The sequence below is a fragment of the Pseudopipra pipra genome, chromosome 2 (assembly GCF_036250125.1).
Source record: "Pseudopipra pipra isolate bDixPip1 chromosome 2, bDixPip1.hap1, whole genome shotgun sequence".
Taxonomy (NCBI): Eukaryota; Metazoa; Chordata; class Aves; order Passeriformes; family Pipridae; genus Pseudopipra; species Pseudopipra pipra.
In genome coordinates, this window is record NC_087550.1 from 96,880,801 (window position 1) to 96,906,069 (window position 25,269).

The window sequence follows — 25,269 nt, forward strand, 5'->3', positions numbered from 1 at the left end:
TAAACAAGCATTTAAAAAGGTTTAAATTTATTTTCAAATATTCCTAGAGACTACAGAAATAATTAAGAAATACGTAAGCTAAACAAATTTTAAATTTGTCTTCAAAATTGCTCTCATATCAGATTCTTGGGACAAGGTAGATAAACATAATACATCGTTGACACTCCCTGTTATGTAACACAAAAATAAATTTAAGACAGTGAAGATTTAAGTTAGAGGACTGCATTAAAAAAGCAATGGTGACTTTCTCAGGTTTCTGGACTGATATGTCAGATATCCAGCTATACTCTTTCAGTTGTTATGAACAGAATCCCAAGATAATTATTCAAAGTTAGACAGTTTCAGGTGGAAAGGAGGAGAAACCATGGAATCTAAGAAATTTTAGTCTTCAAACAAAAATAAAATAATCCTCCTTTATTTATATCATTTATTTAAATAGGCAATTGCAAGAATATAGGCATACTGATAAAAAATATTAAATATATGTGAAATTGATTATTACTTGAGAAGTGAAATGATGCCTATGAGAAGCAAACCACTCTGACTTGGTATGAAATATCTTTAAGCGAATGTGTGGACTCCACACCAAGCAGATCTAGATTTCCAGTTTATATAATTTTAAAAATGCTAAATGATTGTTAAAATAGCTTCTCAGTCCTTCTGTATGATGATATGGATCATAGACATCATATACATAGAATTCATAGACAATAGAGTTCTCAGAAATCCAAACCAACCAGTTTCTGAGGTGTGGTACATATCACATATGGGCTAACAAGGTCTGCCTGCAAAGCAGTCTAGTTAAGCTAAATTGCAGATTGATTTGTTCTTGCCAATAGCTTTCACTTTTTCCTACAAACAGTTGACACAAATGGGGATCATAGGTAGTTACTCTACATTTTCAAACTGGGCATATCAAAGCTCAGACAGGGAGGCAGATAACCTATAATCCCTCCTTTTATGACTCCATTACAGAAAGATATGAGTACGACATCACCTGGAATGAATACCTTAGTTACTGAGGCACTCTGCAAGTGAGAGTTCTGTGGCCATTTGCTCCTAAGATGAGAACATAAAACTCAAGCTTTCATAAAATCCAGAGCAAGTGGGTTGTTTAGAAGACTACTGCATAAAGATTTTCCATAGGGCCTTAACAGCAAGTAGCTGACAATACTTATGATCAGAGTTACTAAGTCTTGAAATAGTTTAGGCAGTGTTGTTTGATGTTGGGATATAATGTGAAAAGCAAGCCTATCTATTCAGATATCTTATTACATCTGACTGTCTATGTTTGATGGAAAAATTGGGAGCTGGCACAAATGCAGATCAGTAAGTGGAGGAAAGTGAGTGAGCTAGATTGTTGCCTGAAAAAAGAAATCTTTTTAGGAGGGATTCATGCAGAATGCATCTAAACTTTTTTTTAAGAAAATAAATTATAACTACATTTTAGTAAAAAAAAAAAATTGCAGAGAGTTGCAAGTGCTATAACTCTGTGTTTTACGTTCCCAGGATTCAAAGTACAAAGAATACTGCCTCAAAATATATGATGCATTGCAGCAGCAAAGAGGTTTTTTTTGTAATATTGACCCTGACATACAAATAAAATTATATGACAAAGGTCTATGTGATTGCAGTTGCGTGTCTGGTCGTATTCACCAAGGGTGTCTGATTTCAGGCTTACTAAATACTTTAATAGTGAGCATAAAAAGTCACACACTCATAAAAAGTACTAAAAGAAAATCACTGGCATGACAAATCATGTTTATAAAAGATATAGTTTCATCAACACATTATTCAAGGTCAAAACATACAGAGACCTACGAAAGACAAAAAATTATTAATGTATGTTAATTTTTACATTTATTGCTCCATGTACACTGTGGCAGGTTTGGGAGTAGGGTCAGGGATGAGCAGGGCTTCTAAACGCATGGGCTATCTTAATCCAATTGCTGCTATGATGATAATTCTTCTACTGTAAAAGTGGCATCTGTCTGTCCCTTATGGTTATGTGTCATACATCACTCCTACTTGAATTCTTACATTTTTCAGATTTTGCTTTGAAATCAAGTTTGGCATTACATAAGCTACATCAGTTTCTGCTTTCTTAACTCCTTTTTTTTTTTTTTTTGTACTTATACCTGAGAAACTTTTAGTTTAAGGGGGCAAAGAAAACTTTCTGGAACCTTGACAAAGGCAAGATTTAGAAGTAAATAACACAGCCGAAAGATAGACAATGAAGAGCATGGTAAAGTTTAATGAAATTTATTTCAAGAGAATCAAATCCTGCCAGGTACCCACAGGTCTTATCTGCCTGTTACCTCAAAGATTTCACAGAAATAAAGTGAGAAACATACTGAGACATACTATGAGGAGAAAGAGGTCCATTTTACAAAACATCATTCTAAACTTTCAGATTAAATCTTGACCTACTGCTGGTTTCCTCTATAAAGAAATGACAGCCTAAGGTAAGTAGTTGTAGAAGTATATGTTTCCCATTTCTCTCTTCTATTTCCCATTTGCAATTCCCATTTCTACAGTTCTTCAAAATAAGCACAGCATGTCATCCCTTCATAGATTAGAAGAGACACGCTGCATGTTTACTGCTGCTGGCTTTACAAGTTCTACTCTTATGTCCTTCACTATTCTCTTTCCTTAAAAAACTAGTGAATAACAGTCCTGAAATTATTATCAGTGAGGAAGCAAAAGGTTACCAATAGTATCAGTGAGTTTTCATACCACTGGTGATTCAGACAACTTGACTGCTAATCTCTAATTGGAGGCTGCCATTAGGAGATTCTGAATATATTCCAGAAACAGAAAATCTTTCACTGATTTCAGTAATGTATTTTTCAGTATAACAGTTTTTCAGAGAGAATACAATACATTTTAAGAGGAACTTCTTAAATCTTTTTAGTGGATCTTAATTTAAAAAATAGGTAGAATAATTCTAATTTTTTTTCAAAAGTTTCAAAAATATGAGCAAAAAATTAAGAAGCCCTCTTACATACATAATTTTGCTACAGTTTAATTATTATGAATGAGAAAATTAATAAGAAATTTGTAAAATAATACATACAACCTCTTAAACAGATTTTAAAGAAATTAATTTAGATTGTTAGCATTTGATAAACTACCACTATGAATTCTAAGGTACATTTTATGTCTTTTATGTACATTTTATGTATCAAAAAAAGTAGATTATACTTTGAGCATTTGAGTGTAATTAATATATAGTATAAGTATGCCAAATGCAATTGATGGCAATCTGTACATTTTAGCTATATTATAATATAAATGTAATAAATAAAATTGATGCCAAATCTGTACATTTTAGCTATATTAGAGGTCCAATAGAGAACAAAAGATTTTTGTACACAAGTGTTGCCTGATAAACAAAAATCTGGACTGTATTTTTGTGAGACTGTATATTATGTGAGGCATCATTTATTTTTAATTTTTTAAAGAAAGGTGCCTTCACTGTGTGGTAAATTCTGTAAGATAGGATTTATAAATGCTGGAGGTGGAAAAAAACTGTCTCACTTTCTTTTTTTATTTTAATAATTAACTTGTCCATATGTAAATATCCTCATCATACCTTCCTCTAACTAGGAAATTAGAAGGACAGGGATAAATATAAGAATAATTTAAGAAAAATAATGAGCACATATCAGATAGCAAAGAGGCTCATGAGGACATGATTAGCAGAAAAAAACTTGCTAGAGGGAACAGAGAGACAGTAAAGAAGAAATTAAGGAAACTGTTCAATAAAGATACAAGTTTCAGAAAAGTGCGGAGAAAGTAAAATTAGATAAATCCCTTTAAAAGTAGCATATCTTATGATAAAATTAAAAAGAAAAACAAAGCATTTGTAAGTAAATATTGCTGCTATGAAAAAATCATACAGGTTATAAAAATAGAGCACAAATGAAATAGGATATCAGTATATTAGGAAGAAGCAAAAATTAAGAGAGGTAAGATACTGATATGGTAATGTTATGCAAAGTATGTGAGGACAGCTTTGTATGCTGCAGGAGATCAAAAAGAGTGAGTAGTGTCTTCACCCAGCATCTGTAGAAGATTTTGGCATACACATTTAAAATTCAGTTTTAAACCTGCAGTGAGAGTTCTCGAAATTGTAATCATGCAGATTTCTTGTATGTTACAAGAAAAATTCAACGTAGTGTATGGTTTATGAAACAGAATTATATGTTTCTGAACCAAATTTCACTTTTCTTTCCATTCCAATCACATTTTTTTATTATTCAATCAGTAATATTTTTACTGTAATGTTCTTCAGTTGTTCAGGGTTGTAACTTTTCCCCAATATGCTTTTACAACCATTTCTTTGGTAAAAATAAAAAATAGATCAAGAGTAGAAATAGTAATTCTTTCTATTCTTTTTTCCTCTGCCATGCAACATATATTTCCAAGGCAAAAAACTGAATTTTCTTTGGATAGAAAAAAATGAAAATTCATAATTCTATCTAATCTTCCAAGATACATCCAAAACAACCAAGCCAGAGAGTTTTCTTAGTATAAGTGTTCTCCATCTCATCACCCAATGAAACTGGTTTATGGTATATTCAGGATTACAACAGTCTCTGTCATCCCAGGATAACTGGTACTGAAATGGCTGCCATCACACTTTTTTAGCTTCTGGAGCCTTTTTGGAGATACACTCATAATTTCTGCTTGACTTAAGTTGCTCTATCTGTACCATGGCCAGAAACTTGGTTTGGAACAGTCAATGAACCAGTAATGTCATTATTTGCTTTTCTATCCAGTTCTTTTTTGTGAATATTATAACATAATGAAGGATGATAGAAGCTTTATACAGTGTCACCAGGGAGACTGAGGTCAACATACCACAACTTCTGTATACACAGGACATTCACAAGAGGGTGGTCAACCAAGATAGAAGGTGCTAGACCATATATGCAAAACTGTAGTGGGGTAAATAGATTGGGGACCAAAATGTGCTCAGACTTCATCTGAAAATGTATTGCAAATATATCCAGTGCATAAAATTCATCTCTAGTTCTGGATGGGAGTACATGAGACATTTTACTCCTTTAGCCAGAATTTCAGTAATTTCATTTTGCTCCTTACAAGAAACTGAATAGCAACAACAACAACAAAAGTCCCTAACCAAACCAAAACAAAAACAGCAGCAGCAACACCAACAAAAATAAATAAATAAAAAAAACCCAACAAAACAAAACAACCAAACCACAATTTCTTACAGAAAATCACATAAATCCACATACACACAATCAACATATTTAAATTTTATTGTTTATGGAAAAGCAGTAGGATTTTTTGAAGTATTTTCCCAAACATTATATCAAAATGCTATTATTTTTGTAGAAATGTTGTGTACTAAATATTAGAATGATAAAAATGCACTGTTTGCTGATCTTGACAACAAACTTGATAATAAATACCAACTGTGAAGGTTATGTGTTCAGACACCTGTCCACCCTCACCTGGGATAGACTGATAATTTGTTTATCATAGGTCATCAAACCACCTACAGGCAGCAATAGATTTTGGTTGCAATTAAGTTTAGTCTGCAAGATAAGAGGAAGAAGAGAGAATACCTTTACAGTGAAAACATATTACTGGCATTGCTAATCAAAGAAGATACAAACACTTGTTTTAGAACTCTTGCCTGTCAGTTTTATGAGAATGAATTACTTATCTTCATTTATATGACCTAGATTACATTTTGCATTTCAACACTAACCCAATTTTTTCATTTCAGTTACCATAGTATGAACATTTCCAGCTGGGCTCTGTCAGCCTCTGTTCCACCATAAATCATATCTGCCTTCTCATTCAAAGGTGCTAACTGATGAGGCAGAAATAACACAATCTCAGCTGGCTTTGTGGCCTACTTATAGCACAGCTACAGCAGGAATGTAGATTGCCTCTCTGATCTTCTGGATAAAGCCACAAAAAAAGTTATATCCATTTCAACTTACTGTTTTCGAATTCCTCCAACTCCTGTGACTATTCTTTTCACTGAATACAGAAGATAATGCTTACTCTGAAAATGGTCAACAAGGTCTTAACAATACTTGAAATTGATCTATTGCCTAGTCATGAAAGACTAGTATACAGTTTAAAAAAAATCCACTTTTCAAATGTTTGTTATTTGGTTTAATATCGAAAGACAAGATAGTAAGTTATGGGGTTAAACCCAATGGCTCAATACTATGCTGTAAAATTAAATACCAGGTTTTAGGGTTTAAGCCAATAACTGTAAAGGATTGAAATTAAACCTGAAGGAGTGAAAACATAAAATTACTGCATACTTTTCTGCTGTAGGACTGATCAGTACACTACCTGTGTTTTATAAATGCCTCTCCTCTGTAATTAAGAAGGTTAAATAAAGGCAGGGAAGTTTCTTCTGTTCTTCCCTACTACTAAGCTTCAAGTTTATTTACATCTTACCTTTAGCCTCCTGCATTTTGAGCTACATTTCTTACAATTCTGCATTTCTCTTTCTCAGTCTATTTTTAGAGGGAAGGTATATAAAAGAGATTAATTTTTGTTTGTTTGTATGAAGAAAAATGTATTTTTATTGTAAAATCAATGGTTAGAAGTAAAGATGCATGAATACAAATAGATATATACACAGACATATATACAAAATGCATAGCATACAATTCATGTCTATATGATAAAGAGGTTGTATATATGAAATATGTATATATGATTTTTTTAAACAAAAAAATTCCTTACATCCCACTGTTTATTCTTTGAGAATAACTGACTCATGAAACCTCCTTTTGTAACTATTTCTTGACGTCACTTAATATCGTGTATATAGATTCATAGTCCATATAGCCTGTGATTGTATAGGAAAAAAAAATAAATAAACAAGCTTGTGAGGTGGTAGGATTGTTGGATTCCATACTTATGAAGATTTTATATCAAGTTAATTTTTTTTTCTAAATTTTTCCTTGCCCTTAATAACTCAAAACTCAAGTGATTAACTCAAGCCACTCATCTTCACAGAAATAACGAGCCAAAAGGAAGTCCTGTGTCTACTATGGCTGAGTAGAACATGACAGTTTGGTGTAATTATGGAAAAGAGACAAATGTCTATCAGATATTCAAGCCATAAAATATGTCTGGTAGAGATGGTTAAAAACTATTATTGCAGAAGGACTTAGTAAGACCTCATCTGGAACACTACATGTAGTTTTGACCGTTTCTGATAGGAAGATTGATGCAGACTTGAACAAATGCAGAGGAAGGCTGCTAATATGATCAAGAGCATTGACAGTCTTCTGTATGAGAGAAGATGTTAAAACTTTGGCTTGTCAGCCCAGAAAAATGAAAACTCCAATAGAATATGACTCTTCAGTATTAATAAAGGTATCTGGAATAAATATCACAGAGGGAAAAATCTGTTTGAGCTAGAAGACAATGCTAACACAAAAACAAGTGTCATAAATTATCCCTTGATGATAATTCATCTTATTTCCTTTTTTGTGTCTGATTTACTTTATCCATTTTTTTCACTTTGACAACCATTCTAGAGAGAAAGAAACAGGACTTTTGTAACTCCAGTTTTGATATGTGGCGTGGAATTCTATTTTAAATAGAAATTATTTAGAATTTCTTTTCATGCTCTTTTCAGAGCAGTTAAATTAGTATGTTGGGAAATTAGTTTGCTAAACTGGGCCACATCTAAAACTCATAATTCCTGTTTCTATTTTGCAAAGCTTCCTTTGATACTTGCATAAGAGTAAAACACAAAGTTTTTCATATCATTGTGTTGTTTGGCTATCAGTGAACTCTGAGCTTATTAGTTACACTGAAAAACCTACAGATAAGAAGTGTATCTCATTGAAAATACAGTAGTAGTAGAGTTTTCTCTGATTTCTCAGTGTAACTTTTCTACTAATTGCTTTTTTATTATTTTGGAATCCATAATTCCTAACAGCAATGTGAAAAATATCACATTGTCTATTTTAATGAATGGAAGTATTTTTTATTTTTAATGGAAACTCTAACTAGCAAGTTATACATCATATTTAAATAAAAAAGAAAATAGAATGTGTCCAGTGGTGAAGTTTCTTATTCTTTACAGAGTTTCACTTGTGTTTTCTTTTGATTTGGAAGGCTACCTTAGATGATGACTTAGATATTATTGTAGTCTGTAACATTATCTTTCCCATCTTCAATAAAACTCCAATAATATATTTACACATATTACTGGATCTGACTGTAATGGAACTAACTGTCTTCATAGCATGGTCCTGTGTTTTGGATTGTGGCTAAAACAAGGCACCGGTATTTTGGCTGTTACTGAACTCTCCTTTTATAGCATCACAGCTTTGCCTCAACTCTTCTCCTCAGGAAGCAACTGGGCTGAAGGTGCACAAGAAGTTAGTAGTGGACTCAGCCAGGAGAGCTGACCCCAACTGACAAAGGGATATTCCATACTATATAACATCTTCTCAGCAATAAAAGGGAAAGAGGAGGAAGAGGAGACACTTCTAGTTGCGGTGGTTTTCTTCCCAAGTAACCATTTCATATGCTGAGGTCCTGCCGTTCAGAATTAGCTAAACACCTGTCTACTGATGGGAAGTGGTGCATTCTGCTTTGCTTCTATGCACAGTTTTGACCTCACTTGTTTAACTACTTTTGTCTCAATCCATAAGACTTCTCAGTGGCTTTCCACTATCACCCCACCCCATGGGAGGGAGGTGAGCTGTCTGAGGGTTTGTGTTGGTATTCAGCTCTTGGCCATGGTCAGCTACCTTTTGTGGGATAGGAAGACAAATTTCATCTTAAGTGGCAGGATGGTGTTTGAAAGAACTGTGCAGAAATGAAGACAACCGGATTGCAAACTACTGAGTATACCTATAGAAGACAAGAAAGAAGACTTCTTTAAACTTATCCTATTTTTTTTGTTTGTTTTGTTTTGTTGTTGTTTTTTTTTCAGGTAATATAAGGTACAAGAAATTTCCTTGCTTACATTTGTAAAACACTTAGGCTACAACACTACTCCCACAGAGGTGACAGTGAGTGACAGTGACAATCATTTTTAGATTCCCTGTGGATTAAATTATACCAAAGACAATGACAGCCATTTAAGAAAGGTAAACACAGAAATGCACAAAACTATGGGTATTCTAAAAAGAAAAAATGAAAAAAGAAATCTCTATCACAAAATATCTTCCCATACTGTAATAGATATTTCTTGGTCTTTTCAACAATATTTATTATATCTTTGATTACATCCTTTTTTATTTGTTTTTAGGGGTTCTCCAGAATAAACATTCTGAACTTTTGCTCTAAGATTGCAATTAACAATATCAACAACTAAGAGACATATTTTACAACATTTTCGGTGGAAGAAAAAAGGTATGTATATATACACACAGAAACACATAGGAAGTCGATATATGGTCAGATAAAATGCTGTACTTCTGAGAAATTATTGAAGAGGATGAATAAACGATGTGTAAAGTCATGTTTTGTTTTAAAGAGCAATACAAAAGTATAGGAAAAGAGAAATGTCATTGGGTAACCTGAAAGAAATGAACTGGAACATTACTTGAACAGACTAAGGTCATACAAATGAAATTTGCAAGCACAGTGACACATATGCAAAACACAAAGATATTGTCCAGGGGATCGGTAGTGATCCTATTTATAATGCTCAGAAGAATAAGAAAGTCTATTCAATGATCACAGAAAAAAATGACTGAAGAATATTAGTATTAAAATGTTTTCAGAAAATAAATAAGTAGAAAATGCAGATGTTTTCATTCTCACAGAAATTTTGTTTTAATTTTAATTGTTCTTTTCTCCATTTAATATCTTAAGTGTAATTTGCTACCTAATTGCACTGTAGAAAGAAATAAGTATATTTATGTTAATTTTATTAAAGGCTATAATTTATTTAAAGGAAAAAAAATTGATTTAATATATTGCTGGGTCTTACAGCAATGCTAAGGAAAGAAGAGAGAGATTTCTATGTTAACTAGTGTTCAGTCAGTCAGAAAACGGTTCCACGAAGTCAAAACAATAAGAAAATTGATCACATGAATATATGGAGATTAACAAAAAGCCACACCTATTTTACATAGGTACTATTTAAAATGTTACTATTTGAATATTTAAAAAATAAAATAAAAACTGACCAACCAAACAAACCACACAGAAGACCACAGACCATACACAATAGTACAACCTCTGCTGCTAGGAATAATCTAACTGCAAAGTATCCTGCACATCCAACTGGATTCTTCCATTAAATTTCCTTTTTTTAGTTTATTAAAACTTAGTGCTTACAGTGTTTCCTTTGTTGGGATGCATAGATATACAAAACAGAGCCATACTATTATTATACACAGCTAAAATATGAAGACCACCATGGAAGCAAGATTTGCTTCATTACTGCAACTGAGAAATGAGATAAATGAGCAACTTTTTATTTTTAAAGTATTCTGTAATATGAATGAGCTAATGGACAAAACTGAAATGATATAGCTTAAATAATTTAGCTAGTCTGGGTGACTTTATCGAAGTTAATTCAGAAACAATTTTGTGAGTAGCTCTGCTCTCTTCTGTAGAAAGATCACATTCTGCAGAATATATACACTGGCATATGTTTCAGTCACAACTACAAAATCACCCTTTAGCACTGTTTAGTGTGCTTGGTGTTTTGGCTTGTTGGTGCAGAGGGTTTATTGTTGTTTTGGTTTTATCTTACCTAGGGCAGGTTTGCTGACCCCTGGGGCCTTTTACTTTATTGGGTGTTTCTGTTCTAGAGTTGAGCACTCAATTTTCATGTGACACACATGTAGATCACACTAAACTTGAAAGTGGTTAGTTTAGTAAGCAGAAACACATTAATATTTGCCAGGCTGTGACACATGCATTGGAAAATGAAATGAACATAAAATGTTCATTTAATTTTACATATCTAGGCAAATTTTTATTTCATAATAGTAGAGTTCTTCCTTTCCTTTCCCTTATCTGTTAAGCCTCCATCCCGCAAAAAAATGGATAACTATGAAGATGAAGAACACACTGCCTTGTTAGTTTTTGTCACAGTCTGAGTCTGTGTGTACCCAAGTTCTCCTCTGCTTCTGGCTTTTCTAAATGAAAAAGTTACTGCTCATGTCCTCAAATATCGTATGAAGTCTGTATGAAATTGTCCTCTAATCTATTTCAGTCAAAAAGAAATGGGCTAGCTTAAATAATTTAGACAGTAGCTACCCTGACTGACTAACTGAAATGAATTCAAGAGAGACTGCATTAGTAGCCCTACTGTAAAATCCATGGAAATGCCAGGGCTACAAATATAGCATTAGTTTTCCTCTGTCACGTCTAGAACAAAAAAAAGCACAACCAGTGCTCCTTGTTCCAGTTAGTGAAATGACCTAATTTCTGAAAAAAAAAAATGCAAGAAAATAAAGTAAAATACACACAGCCCAAATTGTGTCAGTTAGCTTTGTTCATGGGCCTAAGTCTGGTGGTTTCTGTGATCGGTGACTTTCATTCAGTTCACAGCAAACCAAAGAAATTGTGATCTTTCAGTAATATGACACTAGGGAAAGTCTATTTCAAGGTGAAAAACTCCTCTGGGTGGATTGCTGTCTTTTGTGTTCATTTGTGATCTGCAGGTGCTTGACAGGAAATGAGCATGGTTGTGGCAGGACTACTTCTCTTTGAAAAATGTCACAAAGCGTTACTGGTGGAAGATTTAAAAAGCAGGGATTACGTCTGAACTGCAGTATAGTACTCAGCTCACAGGATCTGTTTCTGTCTATCAAGCTTGAGAACAGAACATTATTTTCATTTCTTCTGTATGCTCTCACGACAGCTTTGAACTTACTTCAGCATAAAACTGGGGAATGAGTACTTCAGAAAAAAACCCCAACCAACTAAGAAACAAAACATATTAACATTTTATCTGCAAATACTTTAGCAAAAATTAAATTATGAAGAAAATTCTGTCATGTTTGCATCTGTTCAGTTCTATTAAAAATATATTGAGCTTTTTATACTATTACTGTGTAAATTTGACATTGATTTCTGGAGATAGATTAATACATTTGAGAGAAAATCAGCTCTTTGACTCTAAGTAGTAGTCCACAAAATGTTGTGAGAACCAATCCCAAACTATTTATAACTACAGTGCAATTAAATTTACAGTGTCATTTTTCTGTTAACCTATAAAGTATCAGTGATGGTGTAGTTTATAAAATTATATTAAGAAGTTAGAAGACTGTGCGAATATCTAGAAAATTCTTAAAAATATTAGATGCTTTATTATTCATCATAGTAGAATTTCAGTTAAATTTTTTATATATTTAAGGAAAGAAGAAGAAGTCTGAAACTGTCACCAGTAGACTTTTGGTTTATTTATTTTATTTTATTTCATTTCATTTTATATTAAGTACTACATACACAAACACTGCAGAGAGAAAACTTACATCTAATGAGAGACTTCTAGGTTGCTGTAATCTCCTTTTTATCAGCAGCACTCACTGAAGAGTATTCTCTCAGCCACAAAAAGGAAAATGCAAAAATTTCTTTCTTTCACATTTTGTACTCGTTACCTCATCAGCACTGCAGCTAAACCTATTTTTAATAAATACTCTAGACTGGAATCTACAGAAAAAGAAACATAGGTTGTGTCAAACTGATATGTGAAATGACTCTGTATCTGTGCATATGGAACATGAAATGTGGAATAAGACAAATCCTATAGAACTACATTTAGTAAGTACACAATCTCTTAAAGTAACATCCTTTTGCCGATAAATATCTGTTCTAATAATGTATTATTTCAGTGAGTCATTCTTTTGTTCTGACAGAACAAAACCAAACAGCATTTATATTTTCCTATTAAGAGACTTAACCAAAAAAATCAAGTCAATCCACAAAAGTAATCTTTCAAAGCACTAAAATAGCAACTCAAGTTCACACACGGGAGGTTGATGTTTAAAGTATGATGATCAAAGCAATATTTTTTAAACAAAAATTCATGGCCTTAGAAAAATATATTGTGAGCAACACTGACTTATTGAGGGCACCTAGTTTGACCTTCTGTCATTAAATATCAATGTCCTGCAATTCCCTTTTGTTTCTTTTTTCATTATTTACAGAGAAAACAGGCAGGTTAGTATGATGTGCCAGAAGAAGTAAGAACTTTGAGTTATTAAATACTGATGACTGAGAGGCTGATGGAAAGTTGGCATAATTTAATTCTGCCATTTTGTTATCACCATCATGCTGAACTAGGAAAGCAAATAAATATAAAAGCAAAGCAACTATTTTAATAATTTTCATCAAAATCCCAAAAGTATTGAATACAATTTTTTCCCCATTTCTTAATATGAATTTAACACTTTAAGAAATATATGGTATTAAGATAGTTGCAGCGAAAAAAATGCAAGTCCTTCAGAAAAAGTTAGTAACAATCGCAAAACGCTGGAAACTAATCAAACTCATTGTTAGCTCCTTAGCATTCATATAGAGTACAATGAAATTATATGACTGGAGACACATGTAGCTATTCTCTACAGCTTCTGGTGTAAAGCATATCCTCTTGAGAGCAAGTTTCTGGGACTAATAGTGACTTGCAAATTGCAGTTGACTACATTCTCTGTTAATAAATAACATTTCTGCTGGGAAGCTATTATAATCTTGCAAGAATCAAAAATTGTTCTCCAAAAGCCTATTATATGTGCTTTTGGCTTCTATGGTTAAATGAAAGTCTGTTCTTTTGAAGATTCTTGACAAGAAGATGCTGAGGAGGAAGGATTGTGACATTTACAGAATCTCTTAGAGAAGTAACCAAGGTAATTATTCATTAAGTATTGAAAAAAGTGTTTTGAATTTTAGTGCTAAATAATGATAACAAGAGAAAAATACAAATATTTGCAAAACAGTTATTTAAAGAAGTAAAAGTGTAGAATACTTTCATAAAATACATTTGTGTGCTTTTTACAAAAAGTCAGTAGAGAATATGGAATCTAATTGGATTTTACAAATGTTTTGTTCATTAATAAGAATATGAAAATAATATTCATTATCTAAAACACTGGCTGTTGCCCTTGCATTTTTTTCTCAAGTTGATATAGCGAAATGATTGAGGGAAGTTAGAGATGCAATAATCACGGCTTCATGGAGCTTTAAAAAGTTCTGCTTCAGAAATAATACAGAGATACAAGATTTGGTTGGGGCTGTTCAGACTATCCTACATTAAATGAATGTTCTAAATCACTCTTTACAGAAACCTATGTTGCTCACAACTGTCGTGGAAGCACAGGGCACCAAACCTTGTATATTTAAAGTTAGCCTTTTTAAATACTGAACTCCTTTACACTTCTCTCAAGGGAACTTCTCCTTCACTGAGGCAAAACCTGAAAAGAAAAGGGTCTTTTATATGAGTTAAACAGTGGAGCTACAGCAGACACTAATTTCACTTCGACGCCGACTTTTGGGCAGTTGAAAACATGATGTGTTAAATGTGATAAAATGTGTTCCCTTGAGTTTCAGAATAAAAAATCACACCTTAAAAAGCATAGACTGAGATGTAGCATCTAAAGCAGCATTATGCTCACTAAGCTTTGTTTTATCATTACAAACCTGCTAAGCCTCAAATCTAGGTTTCCTTTTAGTTGTCAGATTTCTTAATAATCATAAAATATACTATATTGATGCACGTGAGAATTTTATTATTCACTATGCATATTATCAGTAATGACAGAGCAAAGAAAAAAAACAGCTTTTCCTTGCTAGTTGGATTTCACCTAAGCATCAAATAATCTTGTACAAAGACAATGAATTTTGCTGCAGTGTGAACTAGAGAGTGGTAATTCGTAAACAAAGCTTGGGATTAAACTGCTTTAAACAGAAGATTTTTTTACAAGATGAAAACCCCAAGTATGTTTCATGAGCTTGTGCAAGTGTTAATTTTTGGTATGTCATATTTGGTTTTGTTACTAGGTCCTTTGAGTAGGGGGATGATTGCTTTGAAACCCCTGGAGAGAACCAGATGACAGAGTTTCAGAAAAGCTAGGAACCTTTCTAAACAAATACACTCCCTGCAGAGAGAATCAGAGCTGTTGATCTTCTCAGCAAAAACACTACCTAGATGTAGCCACAGTTAATTACATTCTGTTGACAAGAGGCACCTAAAACACTGTGCATTTTATCATCATGCAATAGCATAGAAATGACAAGTTTTGACAAGTATCTATTTGTTGTTTTCAGAATTTGCATTGAATATGACAAGTGTACTTCAAGCTATTATGCCTCAGTGCTATTTAGTCAATCATCCTTTACTTTTGAAGTTAATTCCAGTTCAGATAAACATGCCCAGATATGCAGCTTGTGTGATATCAATAGAAGCTTCAGGTCTTAGGCAGAACATTAACACAGTGGTTGTGCCCAAAGCTATCAAATACTTGATTAATGTTTTTACATCCATGAGAATAACAGAAATGGAAGATTTTGGTTTCACGCTATAAATTCATTCATTGGAGGAGAATTATATCATTGCCCTTCTATTTGGCTATTGTAGCTCTCTCTGTTAGTTCTTTTAGCTGTTTTCTTCCATTTGAAGTGTTCATGGTCTTATGTGCTATTAGACTCTGGTATGAATTTAAAAACATCCTTTTTTGTGATTATACAGATATGATTCCTAACTCAGTGGCCTGCTTTCAAAGGAAAAAAAAAAAAATAAATAAAGAGTTCAAACCCAAATCCTACCTTCCTGAACCAAGTTCTATTCTAATAGTAATGAAAATATAGGTCTGTAGATAGAAATACAATGAAGCAGTGTATTTAACCACTGAGAGTCAATCAAGAAGAACAGGAAAAGGTGATTCCATGTAAATTAACTTTTTGGCCTAAAGCATTCTTTCAGAAGAGGAACAGAGCAGGTTAACACTGGAAACAAGCACATAGATTAAAGGAAACAAGTGAATCTATGGACAAAGTAAAGTCAACCTCCAGAACATTGTGGTCAACCTAGTGCTTTATTTTCCTGTTCCTTCTGGATATAACGGTTAAAAATCTGAAGTATACAGAGAAACTGTCCTTAAGAACACAGGATTATTTCTGAAACAGAAGACAGTGAGAGTATATCTAACCTTTTTCAGAGAGTTCTAGGCACTTTGGGGCTTTGCTCCCCAAAAGAGCTTTTGGAATTATTTACTAAAAATGCCATTGTCTAAAGTATTTCTAGTATTTTCTGACAATATTTCCTTTCATGCAGGTTCTTTTTTTAATTATTAGTATTTTTATTATTGTTTATTTATTTTCTCTTCATTCTGATGATAGCGGAAGCTGATACTGGCGACATAGATGACTAAAGGAATAGTATTCATGATCAAATGACCAGTTTGAGAATAGAAAACTCAGGTTCACCTGTTTCTCTTTGACACAGATACTCAGACAAGCAGAGGAAGGGGGAAATGATAGAGATAAAACAAATCCTCCAGAATTGTACCTTACTGTATTGCACGTAAAAAAAACTAAAACAAACACTCAAAATTGATGAATGTAGCATACTTTACTAATTGTTTGTACACTTTCTTCAAAGAATGATGTTCAACCCTTTGTGGGGGCTTGAATGTGCCTTAGTAGTACTATTTGGTAGCAAAGTGAGATGGGAAAGGATCTAAGGGTAGTCAGATAAGCTTTTTGACTTGCATTTCATGAATGCATTTTTGTTTCACAGCATCACGTACCTTTTACACCATCATTTCTTTTAATGCAGGATTTTCTACTGCATTGCCTCTTTCAACCAACAGCCCCTCTAAAGCACTGAAGTCCTCTCAGTTCCTAAGGAACATTACAGGATGGAAAGGATATGGATAGATTAGGCTGATTTACTCTGCAGTCTGTGATTTTTAGCACTGTGAAGTCATTGTAAAGGAAGATAAAATCAAAACCTAAACTTGGAAAAAGTAGTATGGAAAATGTATTTAAAAAAATCCAAATGGATCCAGTATGATAAAAGTTCCCTAGTAGCTACACAATTTAAGTATAGGCACAGAAGTCAGAGCAAAAGCTCTCCCTGTTTCCTGTTATTGATAGCCTGAGCAATTGTCTCTGAATTGTAAACATACTGTGCAAAATATCTATAGCATTTGTATGTTTTAACTCAATCTTTGTTGTTTCTTTCACCTGTTCTCCAGTACTGCCTAAACTGAACAATTTTATTTTGCTAGGGACCAAAAAAATAGAAAGGAAACACAGACATTACAGAATGAAAGTTTGCCATTAAGAAACTAGCTATCTGGTAGCTTAAAAATCTTGAATACACAGTGGATTTTGTTTTGACTTGTACGCTCATCACAACACTTGTAGCAGCAACTTATGCTGTATAAATAACAGTACTTATCAGAGTTTGCACTTGCCACTAACACAGCTTAAATGAAAAAGGCTGTCCTGCACAGCCAAGCACTGCCATTGAGATTTCAACCTACTTTGCTATAGAGGACCAGGTGATACTCCTAACAAAATCATCTTAAATGAGAGGTTAATAAGATGGATATCTGTCAGCTTATAATTAACACATACAAGTCTACAACACCAAAAGAAAAATCAGTTTCCTCAAGCATTAGCATTCAACTTGCTCATGTTTAATCGTAGAAATATATCTAATATGTTTTAGCAGAATGTGGTTTTAGTTCTGGCCAGGACTAAAACTACTGTCAAAAATAATCTTGTTTCAGTATTTCTGATGGGGATCAAAACCAAAATGCTAAAATATTTGGTTCTTGCAAGCTCTCCAGCTAGAGTTGTTGATCAAGGTTCAGATATGTTTCAGCTAAGCATATAGATTTGAATAACAGACCAAAAAGGTATGGATAATTCTCCAATTACATCAATCTCAGGGGAAAGAAATGTATCTAAGCTTTTAAAGAACATATTTTAAGGATGTGATTTCTTGTATTAGAGAAGAATAGATTTGGGGGAATGTTTACATTGTTACACTGTTTCTGGTATAAATATAATTGAAACTTTGTTCAATTTAGCATTAAGTGCCCGAGGCCAATCCTTCTACACTGGCAATTGTATTGCTCATAGAGCAGCTGAATGTGACAGAGAGGTTGGCTTTGGCTGTTTTCCCATTGGCTTCTCTTTCTCTCTTTTTTTAACAGTACAGTTGTATCTTAAAAAGGTATAAGCAAACAAGGCAAAAGGACATACCAAAGATCTCTCTGTTACCCATGCTATAGTAACAACTTGCATATGTTACAATAGAGTGGTAATTTGCTGAGTATTTCCATTCTTGTTTCTTAGGACAGGATCCAGAGGAAACAGAACAAGAAGCAGTTTTTAAAGTCAATATTTTAAAACCCTTACCTTGTTTTTGCTTGCCCAGTATCCGTTTCCAAGGAAACAGAGGGAGAAGCCGGAACCAGTAGCAAAGCAGTGATAAAAGTAAACTCACCAGCTTTCAGTTGCTGGCTTCTTTCCTGTTTTTCTAACTCCTGAAATCACGGTTAACAAGGCCCCTGATAGTTTAGAATAACATGAAAAATGAATATAGTTTTATTCAATGCCTATTTGCATATGAACAAAAGGGAGTTGGCAATACAGGTGGTTTTCAAGATGGAGGTTTTTAGCTGGCCATAGACTAGGGGATGAAGTTTGAAACAGGAGAACATATGCACCCAAGAGATAATATTGTGGTGTGTAAATCAGAGTAAATTATAGCAAAAGAGTGTTAAAAACTCTTCCATGAAGTACAGAACAGAGAAATAGGAACAGAATTGCAGACTTAACTATTTATTACTTTTCATGTGTTGTCTACTCTTCATATATCTTCAGGATGATTAGGAAGATATTGTCTTATTTCCTCATCTTTTTTGCACTCACTGTCTAAGATGAAATATAGGAAATAGGGAAGCTTTACCAGATCAGAGTCATCTGAATTTTCAAAGGAAATACAAGCTTAGAAATTATGTTGTAGACTGAACTGCATGGTGTGTACAGCACAATACGGTCAACAGTTACTCCTACAACGCCATTGCTTTCAAAATACACACTGAATTTTAGAAGAAATGTTTAAACATTTTACTGAAGAAATATTTTTTATTTCAGAAAATTACAATTTATTAAAAAAAAAGGATAATTAGCCTTATACAGAATTCCTCTCACTGTTTTTGGTTAAGGAAATTTATCCTGTATTACGTGTTACACTGCACAACTGTACAAAGTTAAGCAAAAGCTAATACAAATTAAGTAATAATTAGAATATTTCCATCCTGGAGAGTTTAACGGTATTCAATGTAGATATATATGATACCTAAATGCATGCATGGATATAAATGAATATACAAACAGAAGATTTGCATCTTCTTTGACAGTGTTCAAGAAAGTTATATTTTACATGAACTGGAAGCCTAAAAACTTTTATAAATTCACTAATATTTATTGGACTATGTTGACTTAGGGAAGTGTATTGAATTTAAGTTCCCAGGTGTGGGTAGGTGGGGTCTACAGGATGGTCTCTGTGAGTAGAGGCCAGAGCTGCCCCATGCTGGAGACAGGCGCTTCCAAATGGCTTACAGGGTGCAGCTGAGAATTTCAGCCTAACTGGTGACACTTTTGGGAAAATACTCTTAAATTATGTTGGCAGAAAGAACAAATAGAGTGAGAGAACAAATAGAGTAAGAAACAACAGAGGAAACACCAAAGTCATAGTAGGATAAGGTGCTTCAGGAACTGGTGAAGACCATGGAGAAGATTACAGTGGAGCAGGTTGTCTCCCCCTGCAGCTCACGGTGGACCATGACAAAGCAGATGCCTACACTGCAGTCCATGGAGAATGCCATAGCAGAGCAGCTGGGTGGATATTCTTGAAGGAACTGTGGCCTACAGAAACCCCATGCCAGAGCAGGGGAAAAGTGTGAGGTAAAGTGTTGGTTTTACCTGGACTAGAGTTAATTTTATTCACAGTAGCTAGTATGGGGTTGTGTTTTGAATTTGCACTGAAAATGCTGTTGATAATATAGAAATATTGGGTGATAGAGCCAGGCTTTCCTGAAGATGGCTGAAAACCTGCCTGCTGATGGGAAGCGGGGAATGAACTTCTTGTTTTGCTTTTCTTACATGCACAGGTTTTGCTTCACCCATTAAACTGTCTCTATCTCAACCCACAAATTTTCTCACTTTCATCCTTCAGATTCTCTCCTCCATCCCACTGGGTGGAAGACTGAGCAAGCTTCTCTGTGGGACTTGTCGTCTGGGTTTAAACTATGACAGGTAAGAAACAGAAAGAAACTACTGTATGCTGACTGTGGGTCTCCAGCCCCTCCTGCACCTCTGGGTGGAGGCAGAGTCATGTGGAATAGAGGAGTGAAGTGGATCCTGAAAGAGGTGGGAGGAAAGCTGGAAAGTTGTTTTTTTAATGTTCATCTTCATTTCTTGTGACACAAATCTATTTTAGTCAGTACTAAATTAAATTATTTTTCTTCAAGTCAAATATGTTTTGCCTGCAATAATCATTTTTAAGCTATCTGCCTATCGTTATCTCAACGTATGAGTTTTCTCATCTCCTTTTCTCCCATTCTCTCATTGAGGAGAGAGAGAGTGAGTGAGTGAGCATCTGAGTGGATGTTTGGCTGTTGACCAAACCGAACTCATCACAAAATGTCAGTCTACTTTCACCGATTTTGATAGCCCTACACAATTTTAGAACACTCATATGAGGAACTTTTACGAAATTCTGAATAATTGCACCTCAAAAGTGGAAAACGGAATAAAAAAGGAAAATGCTAAAGAAGGGTTACAGTAGTTGATACAGAGTAAACTAGCATAGGTTAGCATCACACTGCCCATTTCTGATTCGAGTGGAAGCCCATCCTCATCATGATGTGCTTGTCATTGAATAGATAGCCTGTAAAGATAGTAAACTAATATCTGCTGAAATTTCTGCTTTTTTTTTAAGTTGCAGTTGGGACATAATCCACATAATTTACAGTACACTCAACTTTACATATATATGTTTGTGAGTACATATATATATATATGTACTCACATATATATGTGTATGTATATATACATATAAAAAATAAAAGTTCTTTTCTGTATCCTAAATATTTATTATTGCTAAACACCCCTGTGAATTACAGTTAGATAGAGCTCAATCAGTTAGTTACAATTAAATTTAGAAGACATATCAAAACAGTTTCATAGATACTTTATATGATAAAGTCCAAAACATCTCTGATTAAACGATCTAAAACTTATTATTCTTATGTCTTAACTTATGGATACCCTGTCCTTCAGATGAAAGCAAGTGTGTCAAAGCTTCAGTGTTTATACATTTTAAGCAAAGCTGGTTTGACACAATTTCCTGCCCTTTTTTCCACTTCAGTAAATTCATTTCATTTCCATGTATTACCATGGAATAAGTATATTCTGTGAAAGGTAATAGACCTTCAGGCATCCCCAAAGCTAAATCCATTGCAAAGCAGGCAGATCTAGAAATGTGCACTGATTTATTTTATAGTCCTCTTGCTAAAAATTAGGATTGACTTGCTTTTCCCCTTTTCAGAGTATATACCTCAAAACTTTGTTGATTAGAATAAATTGTCATTACAGTCCTGTGCCTCTTTTGCTTTGTATTGTTTTCTTTGAAGAAAACCAGCCATTCTGCAGTAACCAAACAGTTAGAATTGTAATCAACAATCCAGAGAACCTCAAACTCTTAAAAACCCTCTTAGGTTAAGAGTTTACTGTCACACATTCCATAAGCGACTCCTTTACTCTCATGAAAAGTCATTTAAAAAGTGGATACTATTTTAAAGCCAGTAAAAGAAGTCATCCAAATGCCCTCATACAGAGATTAATTAAATTACAAGAAAATACTCCAGAGAGATAACATGAATACCTATAGGACAGGAAAGACTGAAGTCTGTTGTTGTAGCTGTGGTAGCAGCTACGGCAAAATCAAGCAATGAGCAAGCCCTTGTCATGTCAGCAGAAATTACCTAAATACACAGCGAACCACAGTTTAGTAATACCAGACTAAACATATGATTTTTAGTTGGTTTTATGGTTGGAAATTTCTTTATAGTTTGAAAAATTTACTAAGGACTGTTTTGTAAGCAGTTCTGTAGCACATTTATTAAGAAAGTCCTTGACTCTATTTCTTCTTCAGGAAGAAAGAGCTTTACATCCTGTTTCCTGCCACTGTCTTTAGAGGTTAAATCAATTCCATATTCATTTTTCTACAACTGAGAACTGGAATTCAGCTCAGTAATAAAAACACATAAGTGTGGATATCTACCAATTAAATGATGTCTAAGCTCATATTAACATCAACTTGGAGCAATTGAAGAAGTTATCAGTGCTAGTCAAGAACCAGAAAACGCCAAACATATCTGAACTCAAAAGATGTCTGAATTCCCTGGGCTCAGAACATGGATTGCCATCTCCTGGGTCTGAAAATGTGGACTATCATCTCATGTGGACACACCTGGGGACATCTGGGTGAGGGCACTGCAAGGGTCTGCTGCCCTCAAGGGCAGTACACTAAGGGCAGCCATGGTGGGTCCTCAGTCCAGGGCACATATCCCACAGCATCTAGCAAGGGAACAGGGTTGGATCTGATCTGGGGGTGCTGACTAGGACCAGTCCAGAGTCCAGTAATTTCTTGGCAAGACTGTGGTGACAGGGGAGTGACAAGGTTCAGGCAAGAAGTCATGTGGACTGGAAGCAGGATCAACAGGAGCCATAACCAGACCTAGGTATATAACTATAACATAGCTCATGTGTGGATTAAACATAACAGACTCAATTTAAAAGCTTGTCCAAATCAAAATGAGTGAGATGCATTAAGGCTTCTTACCAGAGTTCTTCAAGGAGAGCCGCCACTGACATGTCTTTCAACATGGCTTTTATCAACTGTCTGTATTTGGGATTAAAAGATATCCCAGATAACTGGGCTACACTCTCCCTCATTCCTGTTGTTCAGTCAACATGCAGACAAGAAAGTAAAAGCCATAGGAATAAGGGAGTATAGGCTTACAAAATTATAAATATTGCCAAGGGATTGAAAGATGGGATTCTGATTTAAATATATTTTATGTATTTGACATAAAAAAATGCTAAGCTTTTATCCACAATAGATGGAAACATCTAATTTACTCTCCAAGCCAGAGAGAAAGTACAGATAGAAAATAGGTGCTCAGATAAGCATGCATATCTAAAATTTTAGTTGCCTATGATTTGGGCTTCTTTCCCTTTGCCACATACAAGCTTAGCTATTAATCTGAATTGACATGGATTTTCTTGCTGGGACATATAATTGTATTTTAAATGATGCTACACCTTACTTTATCCATACCTTACCAGAACTACCTCCTCAAAGAAAAAAGGAAGAAACAAGTAGTATATTTTCATGTTTATCTGTAAGTATTTGCCTGAAAAACCTTTAAAATAGCAAGCAAGGAGAGATAACAAGAATTGTTTTGTATTTTAACTGAACTGTATTTCCCTTTCATTTTTCTACATCTTCGTGAACTCTCTTCCTTTGATTTGGGAGTAATGCAAAGTGACAAGATAGCCACCAGCCATGCCAAGCTAAGCTAGCAGTTTCAAATGATAAAGTATTTTGCAAAACATGTTTAAAAATGCATGCAAAGGTTCAGACACAATGTGCCACCTTTTACTGCTTGCAATCAAACTGCAGTGAGCAGAGCTGGCCTTATATCCCCATATGACACACTGCCATACTCCTCGTTACATTTCTTCATACATCTATGTATAAGGCAGAAATGTCTTGTTCCCCAGCCATCAATAAGTAGAAGGCTGCCATTTCAAGACTTTATCTTCAAGACCTTCATAATTTATGAACTGAATTTTTTTAAACACAGCAATTGGTGTGAATTCCATCTGGTGCTGTGGTCACAGATGGCCTTGACAGCAGCAGGTGCATGAAGCAGCAATGTGTGGTGGTTGAAGACAGCACTGCAGGTGCCAAGCATAGATACAGGATCTTTTCTTTTCAAGATAGCAGGTTCAGCACTTCCTTTTGTTGTGAGAAGAAGATTAGGGTTCTCCTAATAATTTCTCATATCCCTCAAATACAGCAAAGGTTAGTACAGATGCATTGTGTCGTTACCACCCTACAACACTGAAGTTCTCTATTCTGAGTCAGTCTAAGAACATTACATGATCAATACATCACAAAAGTGTTTAATAAGCACCTTTTCCATTAGCTCTACCTAATGAAACTCATGCTTTGTTAGGGATTTAACTCCAAAACCTATGAAGTATCCTTAGGTTTATATATATATATATATATATATATATATATATATATATATATATATGTATATATATGTATATTATATTCAATATCTGCTTAGAATCAAACTTACCTGAATATGCCCACGAGATAAAAAGTCCTCTATCTTCTCTACTGTTGATAACAATGTAATAAAACTGCTGTTGATATCTCTCTAAGAAAACAATTGTCCTTAAAAAAGCTAAACCAACACAGTTCAAAATTTGATGTTGCTGTATTCTTGATTGAAAACTCACTGACATTAGGTAGTAAAATTCCATTGTTTCTTGAAACAAGCCTGTTCCAATAAAAATATTTCACAGTTTAATTTATTAAGTTAAAAAGCAAACACAGACACACAAACTAGATTGATTTGCCTGATCAGACTGTAACTCATTTCTTTATCAGACTAAAACAACTGAATGCAACTAGCAATAGAGTTCATTTAGTTTCATTTAAGGAAAAATAAACAGTTATCTCCAAATATTTTTGTGGCAGAAAAGACAGCATTGACTCTGAGAGGGTTTATTTTTAATTCAGATGGTTAAAACTTCATCAGACAAAATCTTGTAGAACCAAATCATTCACATTCTGACATCAGCATGATGGCAAATGCTTTTATTCCCTGACATACTGTCACATTGATCAGAGCAATGAATTTAGTCAACTTTGCAAATGATTCTTCATAGAACATCTCTTATCCACCTAAAATTAACTGGGTTTGGGTGTGTGAGGAAGGAAAAAATAAATATATAAAAAAAATTTCAATAGTTGAGAATCAAAGACATTAACTGGTTTCTTTTTTGCTTTTCAGTCTTGTCTGAAAAATTTACAGGAAAGCAAATTTGTTTGTCTATTACCACTGACAGTTCTTTATGTAAAATTACTCTTTTATGATATTAAAACAACATCCAGGGAAAATGAAATTATCAAAAATTTTGGAAAAAAATATAGCCTCACAAAATTATATCCAT

The 25,269-nt window shown here is 34.0% G+C and overlaps 1 long non-coding RNA gene across 1 annotated transcript; it reads left to right on the forward strand.

Moving 5' to 3' along the window:
• The first annotated feature begins 13,742 nt into the window (after positions 1-13,742).
• LOC135407096 (uncharacterized) lies at positions 13,743-15,237 on the forward strand. The gene is made up of 2 exons (XR_010426696.1): positions 13,743-13,838; positions 14,989-15,237. It is a non-coding gene; the product is annotated as an uncharacterized LOC135407096 (long non-coding RNA).
• Positions 15,238-25,269: the final 10,032 nt, after the last annotated feature.